Below are 18,087 nucleotides of genomic sequence, written 5' to 3'. Positions count from 1 at the left end.
GCCAACTGTTACTCCTTCAACCCCAGGGGCAGCCAACTGCAGAAAATTTACTACAGACGCCAAATCAGATAAAGAGACCTCAGTGAAGGATGTACCTAAATGAAATGGAGTTAATGGAAAGGCTCTGCGAGCATGAAAATGCGCAGCAAGGCCTTGAGCTTTGGACACCAGTTGGTATTTATCTTCCCGAGGGGGAAACACTGTGGTCAGAACGATATAAGAAGAGGGAAGCACGTTAGTACGTTCCCTGTATCTATAGAGAGACTTCCGGTTGACTGGGGTTATACAAATAAGTGTTCAGATTTGCATTGTGATCATCCTTAGCGTTACATATCGTTCTTTTAAAATATGCTAAAGTATTTGTAATTTATCCTGTTCTTAAGGCACTAGATGTGTGCTTGGATCTTCTATGCGCCAGTGCTTCTACCTCTTCTGTCAGTGCGCGAGGAGGGAGACTGCTCAGTTCACGAGGAAGAAGAAAGCTGTGTGCCCTGCAGCGGAGCCCAGCAGCCAAACAATGAATTTTGCTCGCCAGTGGATTCGCAATGAGCGCAAGCGGCCGAGGAGCCAAAGGTGGGCACTGCTCGAGGTATTGATCCATGTTGTTTTTAGCGCACCGGGGAGAAAACGGGAAATCGCGTACAAATGAAGAGAATGCCTCAGATAGAGACATCTTTTTGTGTCGAGAAAACGGCGTATAGAACCTTCCGCCATGAATACTCAGTCTTAAAATAGTGTATATTTAATAATAAACAAATTATAAGAAAAGGAAAGGCATAGTAATTATTTTGCCTCGGTAGAAAGCTATTTGCGCCACAACGGAAGGGATGTATAGTAATTGTCAAAAATATGCAGCACAAGCAGTTCATGCGTGAGCCTTAGAGCACGGCTCGTTTTGCACCATCACTGGCGGCAGCTGGCGTACTCGACCCTCCCGAACCAGGACTGCCAGATGTGCTTGAGAACCTCACTTCATGAGTTGGAAGCAAACCACTTGGGCTATATATTTTTGACAGAAGGCTGTACTTCATTAGCGTATGTTTCAAGGCTAATTGGTTCTGCCTATGAACTCTTAAACAAGGCGCTACATGGCGCTTGTGCTTGTCGTCTTCTCTTTTTTGTGTGTTAATGCTGCATCTTGTTGAAGAGTTCACAAAGAACTGACGAGGGAGGGGGGGCGAGAACGACAGTACACAGGGGCGTCGCAGTGGAGCGCTCTGGAATCATTTCTACCACCTGGGGTTGTTCAACGTTGCAGGGACACCGCACTGCCCAAGGGCGTCTTTTGAACATTGCCACCAGTGATACGCGGCCGTCGTGGCCGAACTGTTGCAGCATCACCAAACCTGTGTTTCTCCATTCTTGTGCTGGTGTTCTGTTAGGCATATCGTTTGCGTGATGAATTAAAGGCGATAAGCCGTACTTATTTCAAGTTCACAGGCTGCCTACGCTAAACATGCGAGGGTTCCTGTCGAGATTGCCGCAGCTAGTGTTTGATCTTGAAGCAGTTATTTTGCACTTCTTGCAGCGTAGGGAGGGGCTGTGGTTTGAAAAGCATCTGGCATTAGCCACGTATCTGCAGTTCTGAGAGTGCTGCATATGCCATGTGGCACAGGCAGCTTTAACAGTCGCCAAATGTGCGACAGTTTCTGGAAAAAATTTTGTAGCTTTTTCATGCGTGAAATCGAAACGAAGAACTATTTGCGGTCGAATGCACCGCATTCAAATTCAGTTGCGTTCGCCCTCTCGCAGCCCTGTGTACGTGCTGAGATTGGACAGTCCGCCAAGGCGCCCTGAAGGCGAATACTAAGACGTCCACTTCGCCCTCTGGAAGCAGCGGTTCGAGGGGAAAAACGCCATTGCATTCTCCATCGTGCTCGCACTGCTCATAGGAGCCGCCGCGTGCTTCGCCTTTGGAACGAACTCCGTAAGTTGTTTCATGTCAATTCCTTGCATGTTAAGGTGGGAGTTCATTCCGGCAGTAGAAATTCTTTATTTTGGGCAACGTTCGCGTGAGCATTTTGTGCGTTTTTCTTGTTCAAAGCGCACAATGCAGGCTTCATTTCAAAGCTTAATATATACTCTGTCAACGGACGCGCACCGCTGTAGCGTACATGACTTACCAACTGCACAAGAGATGCTATTGCAGAAAATGAGGTCAGTAGAGTCGTTGATTTGACATATATCTGAGAACAGGTCTGAAGAAACTACTTCACTTAGGAAAGTTTCGCGCGACCTACTTATAGTTATATATTTATCTCCTATTATATGGCCTGAACACGTGAGTTCGTTGAATTGTATTTTATCAGCAGACAATACAATTTGTTGGGCGAGTTGGTGCTTACGATGATCCATAACAGCGCGACAGACGGGACAGAGAAGAGAGGACACAGAACAGAGCCCTGACTCACAAATAAAACTTTTATTGGCCGCCAGTCAGTATATAATGCCTCTCGTGTCGCCACACAGGCCACGTAGCAAAACATTGCAGGCACTGCAAAGATCACGAAGTCGAAGAAGACGATGACGACTTAAAAGCCTGTATTCCACTCTACAATAAATGCTCTGTGATAGCAAAGAACTGCGACTCGCCACCTAGGGAAATAATAGCAGCCCGCCTGATAGCTAGGATCCCTGACCAATGTATCAGTACTCCCTCTGTAGCACTGTCAGATAAGGAAAACAGTTACCTTGATTGTGAATGCTAACTTGTGAACGCAAACTTGTGCCTGCTGCAGCGGTGATATTTCCGACGTATGACTCTTACCTGTTGACACGTGCCTGATGTACTGGTGATTTTGAATGTTACTCGAGTCAAGCGTGCTTGTATCCTTCCCGGCCACCAGGAAAGTATTTATACTGACTGGCGGCCAATAAACGTTTTAGTTCTGAGTCAGCGCACTGTGTTTTGTCCTGTCTTCTCTGTCCCGTCTGTCACGCTGTTATGGATCAAAATTTAATCAGCAGCCTTTTAAATAAAAGAGATTTTGGTTATTTTTGGCATGAGTATCTGCTGAGTATCAGGGTGCACAGCATGTTTTTACCCCTTGAGACTGACAACATACAAGTGCTTTGTGCGAGGTTTAATCAATTTATTTACATTCGTTCGTGTTAAGCCGTTTAGCCTTACTAGCCATATTGCGAGAAAAACCGGCGTCGTGTTTAGTTTGTGTACTCTCGGATGGCAGAGAAAGTCCCAAAGATGGCAAGCAAACCAGGGCGATATCATCAAGCGGCTCTACGGCGCACACATCAAGCCAAGCAGCGCCAATTAAAACAGTAATTTGCATGATCATTTTTCTTGTATATTCCCTACCGACTGATCTTCATGCAGCATCGGATTTCCCTAGTACATTGCTACCAAATTTGAGCAACCGCTTGTCGTACAGTACTTTGGGTGGTGTTAAACGATTTCTTATTGTATATAGCGCACATGTGTAAGTAAAGCTGCTGTCAAGTTTGTGCGAGGAATTCGAACCGACAAAATATGCATCTTAAAACTTATGCCTTCCAAGTTTCTTTACCTCTTCTCAGGCGTGTTAGGTGTCTACCTAGATGTCAGACAGTTACTGCACCATTTTGTTTCCTCAAAAACCAACCTTCGTATTAAAATTGGACTCAACCGTTCGTGGTACACACTTGCGGGGGGTGCCACGTGATTTCTCAGGTTTAAGGCTAGCTCACGAAAGTTATACGAAGCGCGTGTTCGAGTGTTTCAGTCGGGCCTTCGTGCATTCAGCGTTTGCAGACGCAGCATTCTGAGGCACGTCCTCGTTTGATTTCTCAGTGCGCAAACTCCGACAAGGTCGAACGCTTACACACTGATGTCTTAGCCTTGATAGCACGTAAGCAGTCTTAAGTTGGTTGGTTGGTAACAACTGTATTTAAAAGTCCTGCAGAGCTTTCGCCGACGGGGCCTTAGGTCTCCCACGTGGGGACATTGAGGTGTTGCCTCACCGTCGCCTCGCGTGCCTGCTGAATGGTCCAGAGTTGATCACCGAGGCTGGGGCTGCGCAAGGCAGCGGCCCACCGCGGCGGGAGAGTTCCGGAGTTAGCACCGTCCGGGTTTTCGCTACACTCCCAGAGCATATGGGGTAAAGTTGCTATAGCAGTGTGGCAGACTTTGCATATATTTGTCGGGTATGTTCCTGGGTAGAGTCTGTGGTAATGGGCCGGGTTGAGTGCCCTCTGAAGTTTTTAATTGCCTTTCCAATTTGAAGATAGTGAGGCAGTAATAAAGAAATCTTCAAATTGAAACGGCAATTAAAAACGAGTAAATGATTTATTGTTGATTAACCTTCACCCACTGAACTAGTATATTGCCCGCCCCGATTGGCGACAACATTGATACTACGCACCCTGATTCTCAGATACTCATGCCCAAAATAGCCAAATTTTGCTACACTTAAAAGGCTGCCTTCAAATTCGATTCTATTTACGCAGATTTAGAGATACGTTACTAGATAAACATCCATTCTATGTGTATGTATGCCCCAAGAAACTGTGTTCCGCGAATAAGTTTCTTCACAATTACTCTGTGAGCTTGGTCATATCAAAGAAACTTGTGACTCCATCACCTGAATTACACCCTTTTGCGCAGTTGCTAATGCAGCTACAATAAAGCGGTGTGCATCGATTGACAGATTGTACATGAAGCTTGCGAATGATGCCTACATTGTGCACAGCACAATGTAGGCACCACACGATCCCATAAAATGGCGGAACGCAGGCAAATAATCTTGCCCAGCTCTACCCTTCCTCTGCAAGTATCCAAGGAATTAAAAGGAACAGTGAACGTTAGTATAACGGATTATATTAACTTCATACTAGCAACTGGAGTAGTGTTTTTAAGGGCTTGTACAATTTTGGCACACCTATATTAGTTCATAACGCACACCCTGATGCTGCCGCCGCGGCGGATCAGTAGTTATGGCGCTAGGCTGCTGACCCGAAAGATACGTGTTTGATACCGGTCGCGGCGGTTTAATTTCGATGGAGGCAAAATTATAGACGCCTATGTACTGCGCAATGTCAGCGCACGTGAATGAACTCCTGGTTCTCGATATTTTCGGAGCCCTTCACCACGGCAACCCTCATAGCCTGAGTCACTTTGAGACTTAAACCCCCATAAACCATAAACCAAGCAGACTTTGCTCTGTAGTGACAGCAACCTCAGTTAGAGACAGAGAGGGTTTTTAATGCTTGCAACAATCAGCAACCTGGCAGGCAGAAATTGGTTTGGAAAGTTAGCTGCTGGTTAGGCGGTTTTTTAACCCTCAGTAATGTACGAGTATGTGTCCGTCGCGGTTATTTCCGCGAAGCCTGCGCTCGGTATGGTTGAGATGTACTTGATCCCTGCTTTCACTTGCACCAACCAATGGCGATACCTCATTCTTTGACACCTTCTTTCTACACAGATTTTTTTTTCATGAGGGATCCAGGTGACCCGAAAACCTGACATTGAGCTTCTGTCTGCCTTTTCCAACAATACACGTCGCCCACGTAGGCTTTTCCAGGTGTCACGCCCAAACAAGCCCCGGTGTGGCTCACCAGGAGTAGTCTTCAAAATTCGGAAGTGGCGCCAGTAATAAAAATGGCTGGTGGTTTAGCACTGATAAGCCTGAAACATTTTGCGAAGGCACAGTTCTTTGGAGGTGGGCTCAACCGCGATGTACTTGAAAACGCAATTGAGGTCTCCACTGACCCAGGGAGCCAGCTATGCGCGTCTTGAATTTTTCATCGTCAATGTATGCCGGCAACTTATGCTCCACTGCCGCATTCCTGCAGACATGTTGACAGCGCGAACGGGTATTGCTCTAATGCTTTGTTTCTGTCACAGCCTTGTTCACACCAACGCATTCAGTACAAATCCCTGGCACTACCGCCACATAGTCAAAGCGTGAATATTAGTTTTGTAGTAGTATTAGATAAAGAACATGATAATATGAAATGCACAGAGCGAGGGTGCGTTGCAGGTTAACACGAAGCGTAATTGGCTGCGGCCATAGCATAGTGCTCTCAAGCAGTGGCTAGCGAAGCTGTTTGTTCGCGACGCCACGGGTTTGTATTTCAGTCGAGGAAATTTATTTTTATTTACTTATTTTACATAGCACAAATCCACAAATATTGCAAGTTCTTGCTCATGGCTTATCCACCAGAATAGTGCTAATCGTTTCACTCACTCTCCGCCCCGCCGTTTTTATGTGTGGGGCATGACGTTCCAAGCAACCCATGCGCATAATAGACTGCGTTACACGGCCGTGTTCATCTTTCAAGGACAGGGTTGTCGCCTGGAGTGATATATGCTTTCTGATGATAAGTGTGCGCAGTGACTGTTGACATCAAAAGGGAATCATATTCACCGCCAGCGAAGTGCTCTCAGTCGTATATGATGGCACCTGCGCCACCGCCGCGACCGGAAGTGCCGAAAATCGTACCTTAAAATGATGGCTATTTTGTATGCTTTTTGAATGGAGAATTAAAGCTGTCGTTATTGGCATGTCACAAAATTGTATCGGATGTTCCGCCAAATTTCTGCAGTAGTCATTGCCCCAAGGAAATTTTTTCGTGCTGAGAAATCGTTTTGTTGCAGATAGTCATTGCCGTCATGTTTCCCACGGCAAAATGAACCATACCAGCGGATTTAGATTTCTGCTGGATCAGAAGGCGTAAAAATAAATGCTCAGAAACACATTGTGCACACCCAAACAACAAATATTACGGCCATCTTTCGGCTATAATTATGCCCGAAAGGATAGCAAAGTATTTATCATCATGAGCCTTCACGTCAACGCTTTTAATTAGTTCGAAGGATTACGTCAGCGTAAATCCGGATCAATCATTGCAAATTGTAATCGTGCTGATGTCTTCGACAGAAACCCACTAGAAAGGATGATGAAGTTGGGCTGTAGGAATTGAATGTGGCTGTTCGAACTTAGGGACAGAGATGAGGTGGCTCTTGGTGTAAGCATCTCGCAAGACAGATCAGTGATTGCAAACAGATGGTGAATACACAATGCAGGGGGAAAAGAGTCTCTTAGCCATTATCGAAACTGTGGAAACATTTGTTATGCGCACGGTTGTGAAATGAGTTAGCTCGAGTATCTCTCTGCTAGAAAACCAGCTGCATTTATTGAATTGAAATTCTCGGCTCTCCACAAATTCTCGAATAAGATGTTCAGCTCAGTCGTGTTCTGTAGATGCATACAGGCACTATATTGTTACGTTTTCTTTCGTGTGTCAGCTGAAGTCGCCTGGTACGGTTTTTACTTATGCAGCTGCTGCATGGATGGCTGGGACAACTTTTATTACACGAAAAAAAATTGGCGATGGTATAGCTTTGGTTAAACCTGGAGTGACGCAATATCTACAGTTGGCTGAGTGGATCTTGGTCACGTGATCAACCACGTGACGAACCACGTGATCACCACGGTGCCGCGCCGCCAGCAGCTGCTCCGCACCACGCGACCAAGCACGTGAGAGCGTGGTGACGCAGCCGCAGGGTGGCTGCGCCGCCACAGGGTGCCAGTGCCGCCGCGCTGAAGGCTCGGAATGCTACTGTAATGTAGCTATCGCTAGAAAAACGAAATCTTCCTCCGTCATTCCCTACTGTACCAGGAGTCCACGGGCTTGTGCTTCGCATAAAGCCCGATCCACCAGCCATTTCTGGCCTACGGGCTGAGCGGTGCGTAAAGCAGGCTTCCAGGAAGAATGAGAGGAATAGGAGAGGGGGTATTGCCTGTGGGGAAGGACATTCCCAAAGGTAGTGGAAAAGTGTGGATCTGGGCCTGGTACAGGTGTTAGAGTGAGGAGGGAAGCTGGGGTGAAAGCATGAGGCATGGTAGTGTTAAATAAAGCAGCCCGTCTGTATTTTCGGCATGTGGCGCTGGATAAGAGCGACCAAGTATTGTGGGGTGGTGGCAGTCATGCGGCTGATTTTGTAGAATGTGGTGATTTGATGATATGTAGAAAGGACCGATGTGGCCTCTTGCGCAGGGTTGGGTGCGTGATCGCCTGGGCTCCGGGAGGAGAGTTCTCTCGCATACGCACAAACGCGCTCTTTACCGGGGATCAAGGCATGCACAGGGATCCACGACAGATTAACTGTTTGGTAGAGAGAGTAGGCTGTGGCAAGATAATGATGTGTGGCCGGCGTCGCCACGCTCTTTAGGTAGTGGCGGTATGCGGCCTGGTAATCTGTGCAAACTTCTGTTATGTTTTGGTCAACGGTGGAGTGGGCAAGCACAATTACGATGGCTACTCCTACCGCCTGTGCAGGCGAATTAGTTCGGATAGTGGCGGCGGCCCCCCCTGTGCCGTCTTCATAGGCTGCGACTGCCGTGAAAATTCCTATTTTACTATTTTCTGCCGCGTCGACAAAAAGGATATTGGAGCGGTTGCTATACGTTTTTAAGTAATAGCTTGCTCGAGCCTGCCGCCTACTTTGATGGAGACTAGGGCTCATATTGCGGTGTAGGGGCTTCTGGCATATGTGATCCTGCGTGCGCAGAGAAATCGTGTAAGGTGTAAGACTTGTTGGCGTGAGAATTGTTGGATTGAGGCAGAGCTGTCGCAGCAGGCTTTGTCCTCTTTCCGTGCGACTCAGGCGGACTAATTGGTTGGTGCGTTAAGCCTCTATTATTTCGACCACGGTATTGTGGGTACCAGTGGCTAGAAGACGTTTCGTGCTAACCGTCCGCGGAAAACGTAAGGCGGAAGTGGCACCCGTGCGTATTAGGATGCCTGCCTGTTGCGTTTGACGCTGAGTGTGTATGTGGTATGGGAGGTGGCATGTAATGCGGCTGATGATTAATGTATTAATCATATGGCGAGTCTCGCGTTCAGGCAGCCTACGATTGCGTGCTGCCGCAGGCCTGATTAGTGTAGCGACTTGTTTGGTCTGCCTTTGCAAGAGCTGAAGATTTCAACGTTAAATTTGGCTTCCGCCCGAACATCTCAGCGCAAGACGTACTTCTCACCCTTAAAGAGTCACTCTTTTAGACTAAGCGCCGTACATATCGCTACGCGAGCCATACTGGCCCTGGATATTCAGAAGGGTTTCGACATAATCAGTCATGATCATATACTGACGACATTGGCCACTACGAGTTTTGGGACCCGCATGTGGTAATATGTTCGGGCCTTCCTTCAGAGATGCACGGCAGAACTCCACCTTGGGGATATCCCTTAACAGTCTTTCCCGCTGCCTAATCGGGGAATCCCGCAAGGGAGGTCCAATCACCGTTAATTTTCGACATTTTCCTAGCGCCACTGCCAAAGACCTTTGCTGCTCTGCTATTCCAGGGCTCCACTCAGCCATATACGCAGATGATATAACTCTAAGGACAACGGGAGGAGCCCTTGGAACAGCCCGGGATATCCTTCAATTTGCCATATACATCCATATCTCAAATTTACAAACACACGCCTCATTTTCTTTCTAGCTAAATCGAAACTCTTCCAGTTGAAACCCGTGCCCAGTCACCCCTCCCCAATTGAACTGCACATGTACGGGAATCCAGCGCCCATTGTTTCTCAGGTGAACGTTTTGGGCCTTAATAAAATACATTCGATGCAACCGCCACCCTTCAGCTGCTACATTTCGCAGTAAATATTTACATGGTACAGAACGAAAATAAATAATGATAAAAATAATAATTGGTTTTTTGGAGAAAGGAAATGGCGCAGCATCTGTCTCATATATTGTTGGACACCTGAACAGCGCCGTAAGGGAAGGGATAAACAAGGGAGTGAAAGAAGAAAGGAAGAAAGGTGCCGTAGTGGAGGTCTCTGGACACCTGGGGATCTTTAAGGTGCACTGGCATCGCACAGCACATGGGCGTATTTTGCGTTTAGCCTCCATCGAAACGCGGCCACCGCGGGACAAAACAGACTAAGCGAGTACAATTTTATATTTTCTGCCATGTGTGCAGAAGGCCAAGGAATCCGCGCTGCACCAGCAGCCCTTGACAGATTTAGCTGATTCTAAAACAGTATTGACGGCGACAAAGCAGGTAGGTCTCCACAATTTTTAGCATAAATTTTGGTTGTGTTTTTGAGCCCCGGAAGAAGAAGGGTATGTCTGAAGGCGTGAGGACAAGGAGGGTGCTGAAGTAATTTCTGTGTTCGCTGGCTGCGAGAAACTAATATTTCATTTAAACGAATTTTTGAGTTCTCGAGGAAAAGCGAACGTGGTATCAGCAGTGTTGAATTTAATACAGATATGTGCGCATGACAAACCTTTCCATTGAATTGACATAACATTACCACGAAGTGGTTCTGAGTTATATATAATGTTCATGCTCGCAAGCTATAGAATAAATTGATTTTTGCTTAAGGTTGGACACATGTGAGGGGGCCTTTTTTCTAGCTAATTGTTGGTGGAGAGAAGGTAATAAAATAACCTACAGGTTCTAAGGAACGACAGACGCTATACCTGACGTATTTTCAGATGTGTGCACATTTTTAACTGTAGATAATTCTAGAGCCACTACGAAAGTGGTTTTGGATACCTAGTTGCAATTTACGCAGTGCTGTCTCCCTGTCGGCCCCATTTGGCGAAAAAAGCCGGAGGTATACCTCTCACGCCGACATTTTAGCATGATAGTCTGGGCAAGAGGAGTAGCCACTGATTGGTTTCGATGAGCTTCTTTTTCTGGTAAGAACACTGGCGTATCTTCTTTCATCGTCACGCTTGTTGTCTTCACTGAAGAAAAAGCCATTTCCCAGTGATCTCCAATCAGGCCTAATTCCGTGGTCGTTAGACAGGTCAAAACACCTTGTGAGATCATCATAACCTGGCCACCATAGCACGTGGCAACCTTGCCACCGGGATGTGAGCATAAATAAAATAAAGAAATTCAATGAAGCTGCCACCTCTCATGCGTGGCGCTGCATGTGAGATTTGCAGCAGATCTGGATGAGCCGCCTGGGTCTAAGGAGCCGAACAGGTGGCTCTGTTTGCAACATCCACCTGCCGGGGTAGTGGCACATCCCTTATACACTGAACCACTGCGCCAGTAGTGGTACGAAGACTTTCTCCGCGCTAAGAATTTTATTTAGAGGGTCGCGACGTCGCCAGCACGATGTGAACACCGGTGTAGCTATTATAAAGCACCGCGAATTTCGAAAATCTGAAGACCCCAGAAATTTGGAGGTTAGCCTATTCCGCAAATTCCAGACATCCATAATTATGGAAGTTTGCCCACCGAAGACAGTAGACTAAAATGGATTAGTGGGTTTCTGCGCGTGCACTAAGATTATTAGTGGGTCGAATAGTATAACCTGATATGATTGTCCAACGGAAGGTACTTGAATGTTCTAGAAGGCGGTGATTTATGCGTACTGAATGGAGGCAGTGGAACCATCTTCGACCGGAGGTTTGGCGGGAAAACCGCAAGAAGACATTAAAATGCATGTAGACACCATAAGCAACTTAAATGCTATCACGTTTTTTTTTGTTTAGAGCAAGGTTAAGAAAACCCCCAAGTTTTTGCGTCAAAACTCTTTGTTCTAGCTTCAAACAGTATTGCCATCGTGTCTGGATTGGGGTTTAGCTGTCTGTAGCAGCTTCATTTTGCACATTTTACTAACACTGGTGACTATATTAATTACGCGCATTTGTTAATGATGGAAAATGGGTCGGATTTTTAAATATTTGCCAAAGGACGTTTGGTGTAATCGGCCGCCTTGGGCAAGATTGATCCACGGCTATATCTAAACCGCCGGCTTTAGACGACCTCTGTCAAGTCTGTATGAACGCATGACCACACAAGTGCATTCTGGACGAATTGAAATTTCTGGTTCACATTATTTGCATATCTGTTGTCCACCTGACTTAAGCGGGGTGTTCGGTCAGTGCCAGTCTGCTCGGCAAAAGCTGCCTGTGCTGTTGTGGTTGCAAAATTTGAAAGGAACAACATGTGAAGAGCGGCTTCCACCAGCAGGGTCAAAGCACTGGCGGTGCTTGGAGCTGCAGGAAGCGTGACTACTTTTAAAAAGAAGGCTGCATTAAAGGCGCATGAAGAAGGCTGCTGGAATACTGTATCTCAGTCACTGCCATTCTTCAAACGGTGCAGGATTCGCAACCTAGTGGAAAGGACACAGTGACGGCCGACGCACGTTCCACGCCTGTATCGGAAGCTGAGAGCCATCTTGGTCGCAACCAGGCACGACGGACAGAATTAGAAGCTGATGGAACCACAAGCCGACCTCAAGATGGCTCCGTGGTCGTCTCTTCTCCGGAGCAGAACACCCCAGTTACTCAGCGAGGGCTGCGCTGAAAACGTTTTCGAATTATAGCCCTCGATGGTGCTTTTGAAGCAATGTACAGAGCTGTTGTGGTATTTTCGCTGGTTACAGGACGGCTGGCTGGCGAGAGAAGGCTGCGCATTATGTTCGTAGTGAGGCTAATTGAGTAGCGAAAGCAACACTACTGCGGCGGATTTCTTAAACTCAAAAACATATGCTAGAGAGGCAGCGGGGAGGCATGAAGTACAGGAAGTAAGCATCATTAGGAACTTTGGAAGTACGTTTAAAGTCCGATATCGTCCCCTCTGTAAAAGCGCCAGTAGTCCTAATTTAGCGGACAACATTAATGCGGTGAATTTGTGAGCCGCTCAACTTTCACCCCATGTCTAGAATATTCATAAAAAGAGGCGCCGTTTGTAAAGGAGACGCCAGCTCCGTGTCCGGTTCAGAAACGATGCTGGCAATCTATTCTACGATGCTGTACAATCGCCAATGCATAGAATCCTCGACTGTGCGCTGCGAGGATATTTAATTGCTACATAGATGTTTCCTTGTAGATTTATGATTGCGTTTCAGTTGTGCTAATAAACATTTGGTGCAAATTGATTCTAAGTTTCCCGTACAATCTTTGTGAAAAAAATTTTGCAGCACTCCGGCGGAAACATTTCCTCAAACGACTTGCTGACGGCTGAATTAAAGCCGCCGCAGTCAAGCTGTTTGGGACCTGTTATCTCTGGAGTGCGCTCTTCGAGAGGAGTATTTCCCCCCTGCACGGCGACTAGACTCAATAATGTAAAATTTCCATTTTCTTCCCCTTTAAGCGGGAGCAGAGGAGTAGGTCAGACGCTTGTCTTAGCCCCAGTGTTTATTAGTATCCCTTGTTGCGTTTTGTAACGGACGCATTTAGAGCGGTGCTTCTGTGCTCTTGCTGGTATGAAACTGTAGTTTTCAGGGAGCGATTGTCTGTGCGCCGCGCTCTGCGTGAAATGCGTTTATCAAAATTTCAGGATGTCGGCTCGGTATTGTGAGAGCAGCTTCGGCGTAGACGGTGCGCCAGCCACCGCGCTGTGACAGGATGCAAGGAATGAGGTAAAGTACAACCGACGCACAGTTTGGGCCACACCAAAGCATAAGAGGACTAGGCCAAGAAACTAAAACCTAAATTTATTCTTTGGACGAATCGCTACATAAAGGAGCGGCTGAACAAAAAAGAAGCAGCGCCGAGAGCAGACGCAAATACCCCGTTGGGAATATCTACTGAACCTTGGCCGATTTCCCTGCGTGAGTATGTGCCATGCTTACTAAGGAGAAGAAGAAGAAGCTTACGCCACTGCACCTTGGCCAATCCCCCCATGAGGGTATGGTGCCATGCCTTAAGAAGACGAAAAAGAAGAAGAAGAAGACGACTTGACGATTGGTGCCAGAATTTTGTCATCTTCCATGGAAACTTGTTTGTTTATTCAACTACACCTTGGCCACTCCCCCCCGTGTGTGTATGTGCCATATACATGGGGTGCAGAAGAAGAAGACGACGACATGCAGCATTCCCTCGCCAGTCAGAATGGTGGGCCAACGATTGGTTCACTGCCTGTATATTGTCGGAGGCGTGCATGTGATGTCTACGGAATTGACGATGACTTTGACTTGTGTGCAGGAAAAGCCGCCGCGTCGGCTGAGCGGTTGTTTTTGATGACCCGAAAGACGTGGGTTTCATCCTGGCCGCGGTAGACTCATTTCAGTGGAGACGAAATGCAGTTTTCGTGCAATGAGCGATGCCAGTGCACGTTTATGAACCCCAGGTGTACGAAATTATTCGGGGCCCTCCACTGGAGCGTCCCTCGCAACCCGAGTTGCTTTGGTACGCTAAACCTTGTAAACAAAGCCAACTTGTGTTCAGAAAGGCTGTCAACAGGCTGTACTGTGCATAAAGTATGCAATGCATTTAGCGGCAGTTCTCGGCCACTTGAAGCACACAGTGTCTAGAAACCACTGCGAACCTGAAGCTCAAGAAGGCGAACTTATTAGAAACTTCCAGAAACTGTCCGTGCGAATGATATCCAGAAAAGAACACAGTTCACTCCCGAGGTGAATTGGAACCAGCGCGGATGGCAACACAGCAGCTTCAGTTCCCTATTCCTTAGACGTGACGGCTGCCGTCAGTATTTTTTTCAACTGAGAATCTAATATAGTGACACGATGTTCTATGCATTGAAATCATTGAGAATGTCTGCAGAAGGTGGCATCAAATATGTATGCATATAAAAAACACCCACACAACAAGCAGTGCTCGAGGGAAGGCGAGGCTGAGTACTCCTCCGCTAAGGGTCGTGCACTCCGGTTTGGTGTTTGTGGTCACACACGTCCCGTCCCTGAAATAAACAATCATTTGGCTGAAATTGAATTTTGCCCTACCAACAGATACACAGTACCGGTACATAATATCAGCTGTAAGCTTCGCAGTACAACCAGAAATTTTACCAAGGGCTCATCAATCAATTGCGCACCAGTTTGGTATCATACAGAATGAGGATTAAAATATCCTCGCTTTTATAAAGACCGCTGCAAAACAACCCACAAGAGGATAGAGCCTATGCAAGTACCATGCGATGTTATCGCAGGTTAGAGACTGCTCGAATCTTTCTATCAGGTTTCTTTACCTCCTGCTTATCGCTGGCAGCATTGGCTTCTTGGCGCTCCCTCATGACTCTATGATATTGTCTTAAGGCAGATAAGACAGATACGTGCTTTAGACTATGAGGTCTTCATAGCTCCTTGCTTTGTTTCGCGCCCTCGCTGTTAACGCCGGCCAGACCATCGTCCGAAAGGCGCACGTTGTCTCGCCGTACGCGCAAGGCTGCCTTCGAGTACGACCAAAACGAGTGCCGTGCATGTATGTGTGCGTGCGCGAACAGCTCAGCCAGCAGCGGACGCTACATGCCTGGCGAGGGTGTCGGTGTGCAGGCACCGGACAGTCGGCCAGAACATTACGCGAGGCACCAGGGAATGCGAAGCGTACGGGCCTCGGAAGCGCACTTGATACCGCCGCCGCCATGAATGAATTCGGTGGAACAACTTCCGCCCGATTGCAGGAACTCACAGGGCCAGTTTCCTCTCCTGTGAGAAGTAATCATATGCCGCAGAGGTGACGATGATTGCGCCCAGGATAAGGAAATCTTGAGGAAAGAAGAGTCAGCGAGCAGTCGCGCTTAAAAATTATATTTGAAAAAATTATTTTGCTTTCACACCGCAGCTAACGCTAAAACATTCACGTTACGCACTCCTAGCGCCCTGTAGGTTTTTTCTAGGTAAAGCTCTATTCTCATGGGGCCGCCGCGGTGGCTGAGTGGTTATGGCGCTCGGCTGCCGGCCCTAAAGATGCGGGTTCGGTCCCGGCCGCGGCGGTCGAATTTCGATGGAGTAGAAGTTCTAGAGGCCCGTGTGATATGCGATGTCAGTGCACGTAAAAGAACCCCACGTGGTCTAAATTTTCGCAGCCCTTCACTACGGCGTTCCTCATAGCCTGAGTCGCTTTGGGACGTTAAACCCCCATAAACCACTCTACTCTCATGGCCAGGGTGTAGTTCTCATCGGCTTGAACAGGCTGCGGGCAGCTGGCGGCTCATTCACGTCGAGGTTCGAAACCTCTTCAGCTTTAATCTCGGCAGACAGTACGGGCTTAGTAGGCTGACCTATAGGTAGGCATTAGCCCCCAGCTGGAATGAGCCAAACTTAACGACAGCGACGTGATTAGCCTTCCCCGGCTACGCTACGGAATAGAACTGCTGCGACAGCAGTGCGCTCATGTCTATATAGGAAAGTGCTCGTGTCCTGTACGCAGGACTCCTTCACGAAACAAAAGGTGGATTTCTTTCTCGAGCAGTCCACTTTATCTCACGATTCCGCATACAGGCAGCGAGAGGCCTCTACCGGTAGCAAATTTTTGTGCCCGCAATGCTTGGGTTCTGCCCTCTTTTATCAAACGCACTTTGGATAACAATGCTCACCTTCGAGCTTATATCAACAAAGGAACCCCCAGCTGGTGCTCGCAAAGGCATATTCGTCATGGGGCCTCGCATCCTCACAAAAGTGCACTGCAGGAGCTTAGACGCACCTCCTCTCGTTGTGCTGGCCGAAAGCGGCTGAATTCAATGTTCCGCCTCTTTAAAGACAGCCTAGCTTTCTCAGCGGTAGATGGATTTAAGGCTGAACTCCTCGCTTAGCGGAAACCTCAGACGCGACTTGCCCTGGTGCTCTGGAAACTTAGCAGCTTGACGACATAGCAATGGGCTTGTTCCGACGCCTGGTGTTTTTTAGCGCACGCATGCTTAGAGTTTGTTTTTCGGCACTATTTTTGTGCAATAAAGAAGAAAAAAAACAAGTGGTGGCCTTGTGGTAGAGCCCCCGCCTCGCATTAGGGAGGCGCTGCGTTATATCGCCAGTGCCGCCGGGTACACACCGGTTTTATAATGGTACAAGATTTCCCCCGCCTGGTACTCGTCTTTGCTGGGCTGAACTAGCTGTTTGGAAAAAAGGTCTTCGAACAAACAAATGTGCTTCTAATGCACGATATGGATTTCGGGTTGTTTGACAGCGGAAACAATCATCGGCCCATCAACGCAACGGTTATGCCGCTGACCGTTTTTCCAAGCATTTCACCACAAAAATCCGCGCATCAGGTGCAGAGAAACTTTGTACCAATTAGAAGACTGGTGGGTACCCGGCGGCACAGGGTATGAAACCCAGCAGCTACGGAATACAATGCGTATGCTTTACCACAAGGCCATCGTTTTGGTAGCGGGATGGACTCTCGCTATGTTCACATTTCACTGCGCATTTCTAACTGAGCTTCGGTTATAAATGTTTTTCGAGCCGTTCAAAGGGAGCGTGAGAAATCGTTTCGCTTACTCTGCTTGCTTAATCGACGCATTGTACTGGGGGCGCACAATAGTGGTTCATCTGCTTATGCCGTTCTCCCTTAGTCGCACCTAATAGAATGTCACTAAGTTTTCGAGGCTCCGAACAGGACGAGCCTGCTTACCGAACCCCTCAGGCTGGTGAGGAATTGTGTGAGCAAGTGCCAGTTGAACGTGTTTGCATGTTTGAAGAATCCCCGTCCAGAGTATTTGCTAGGGAGACTGCTTCAAGCGACCACAGACCACATGTAAAAGCACGTTCGGCTTTACCAGGCCAGTGCTTGGTGTTCAGCAATTTTTCTGGTGTAAGGTGCTCACTTAAAAGATGAGATTGCTAGCTGCAAATGAGCTTGCAAGGCGGGCCTCTGGTGATTATTGCAGATGGAAGTTCATGAAGACAACGGCATCCAAAGCACTACGCAAGACTGGCAGTTAAACACGCAGGATATTCGGCTGCGGTGATGGCGTAGTGCTCTAATGTAGTGGCCAGTGGAGCTGATCTGCTCATGCCGCTGCGGGTTCGAAACCCGCTCGCCTACATAGAGTGCTTTACCGTAAATTGTTTTGCATAGTTGGCAATGAAGCGTGCTTGCAGCTTGACCACAATGGCAAGGTGCCCCACCATGGCAGACGTGGGCCACCTTGCAGAGGCTTCGGACATAGAAAGATCGGCGAAGTATAAAATTGGGGCTCTTAATGCGACCGCACTAAAACGCTGTTCCTTTACGGCATATGTCCAGCAGAGACGCTCGAGCTGCGGCCAATGGAACATCAACCATGCACGTGCGGGTTCAGCGTCCTCGCTGCCCGGCTTATTGAGTGAGCCCCTTCTGATGCCAACTCTCATCCGTTACTGCGGGAAGACAGCAGCTAAATTCCCACGAGCTGGAGTGCAGCGATTCCGTGCCGCTGCCATTTTCAAAAT

The 18,087-nt window shown here is 47.7% G+C and overlaps 1 long non-coding RNA gene across 1 annotated transcript; it reads left to right on the top strand.

Moving 5' to 3' along the window:
* Positions 1 to 492: 492 nt before the first annotated feature.
* On the top strand, positions 493 to 12,622 carry LOC144119223 (uncharacterized). The gene is made up of 3 exons (XR_013312303.1): positions 493 to 573; positions 1,753 to 1,927; positions 12,078 to 12,622. It is a non-coding gene; the product is annotated as an uncharacterized LOC144119223 (long non-coding RNA).
* Positions 12,623 to 18,087: the final 5,465 nt, after the last annotated feature.

Source organism: Amblyomma americanum, chromosome 2 (genome assembly GCF_052857255.1).
Source record: "Amblyomma americanum isolate KBUSLIRL-KWMA chromosome 2, ASM5285725v1, whole genome shotgun sequence".
NCBI classification, from domain to species: domain Eukaryota; kingdom Metazoa; phylum Arthropoda; class Arachnida; order Ixodida; family Ixodidae; genus Amblyomma; species Amblyomma americanum.
Note: the sequence above shows the minus strand (reverse complement) of the source record. Positions and strands in the feature narration are given on the sequence as shown.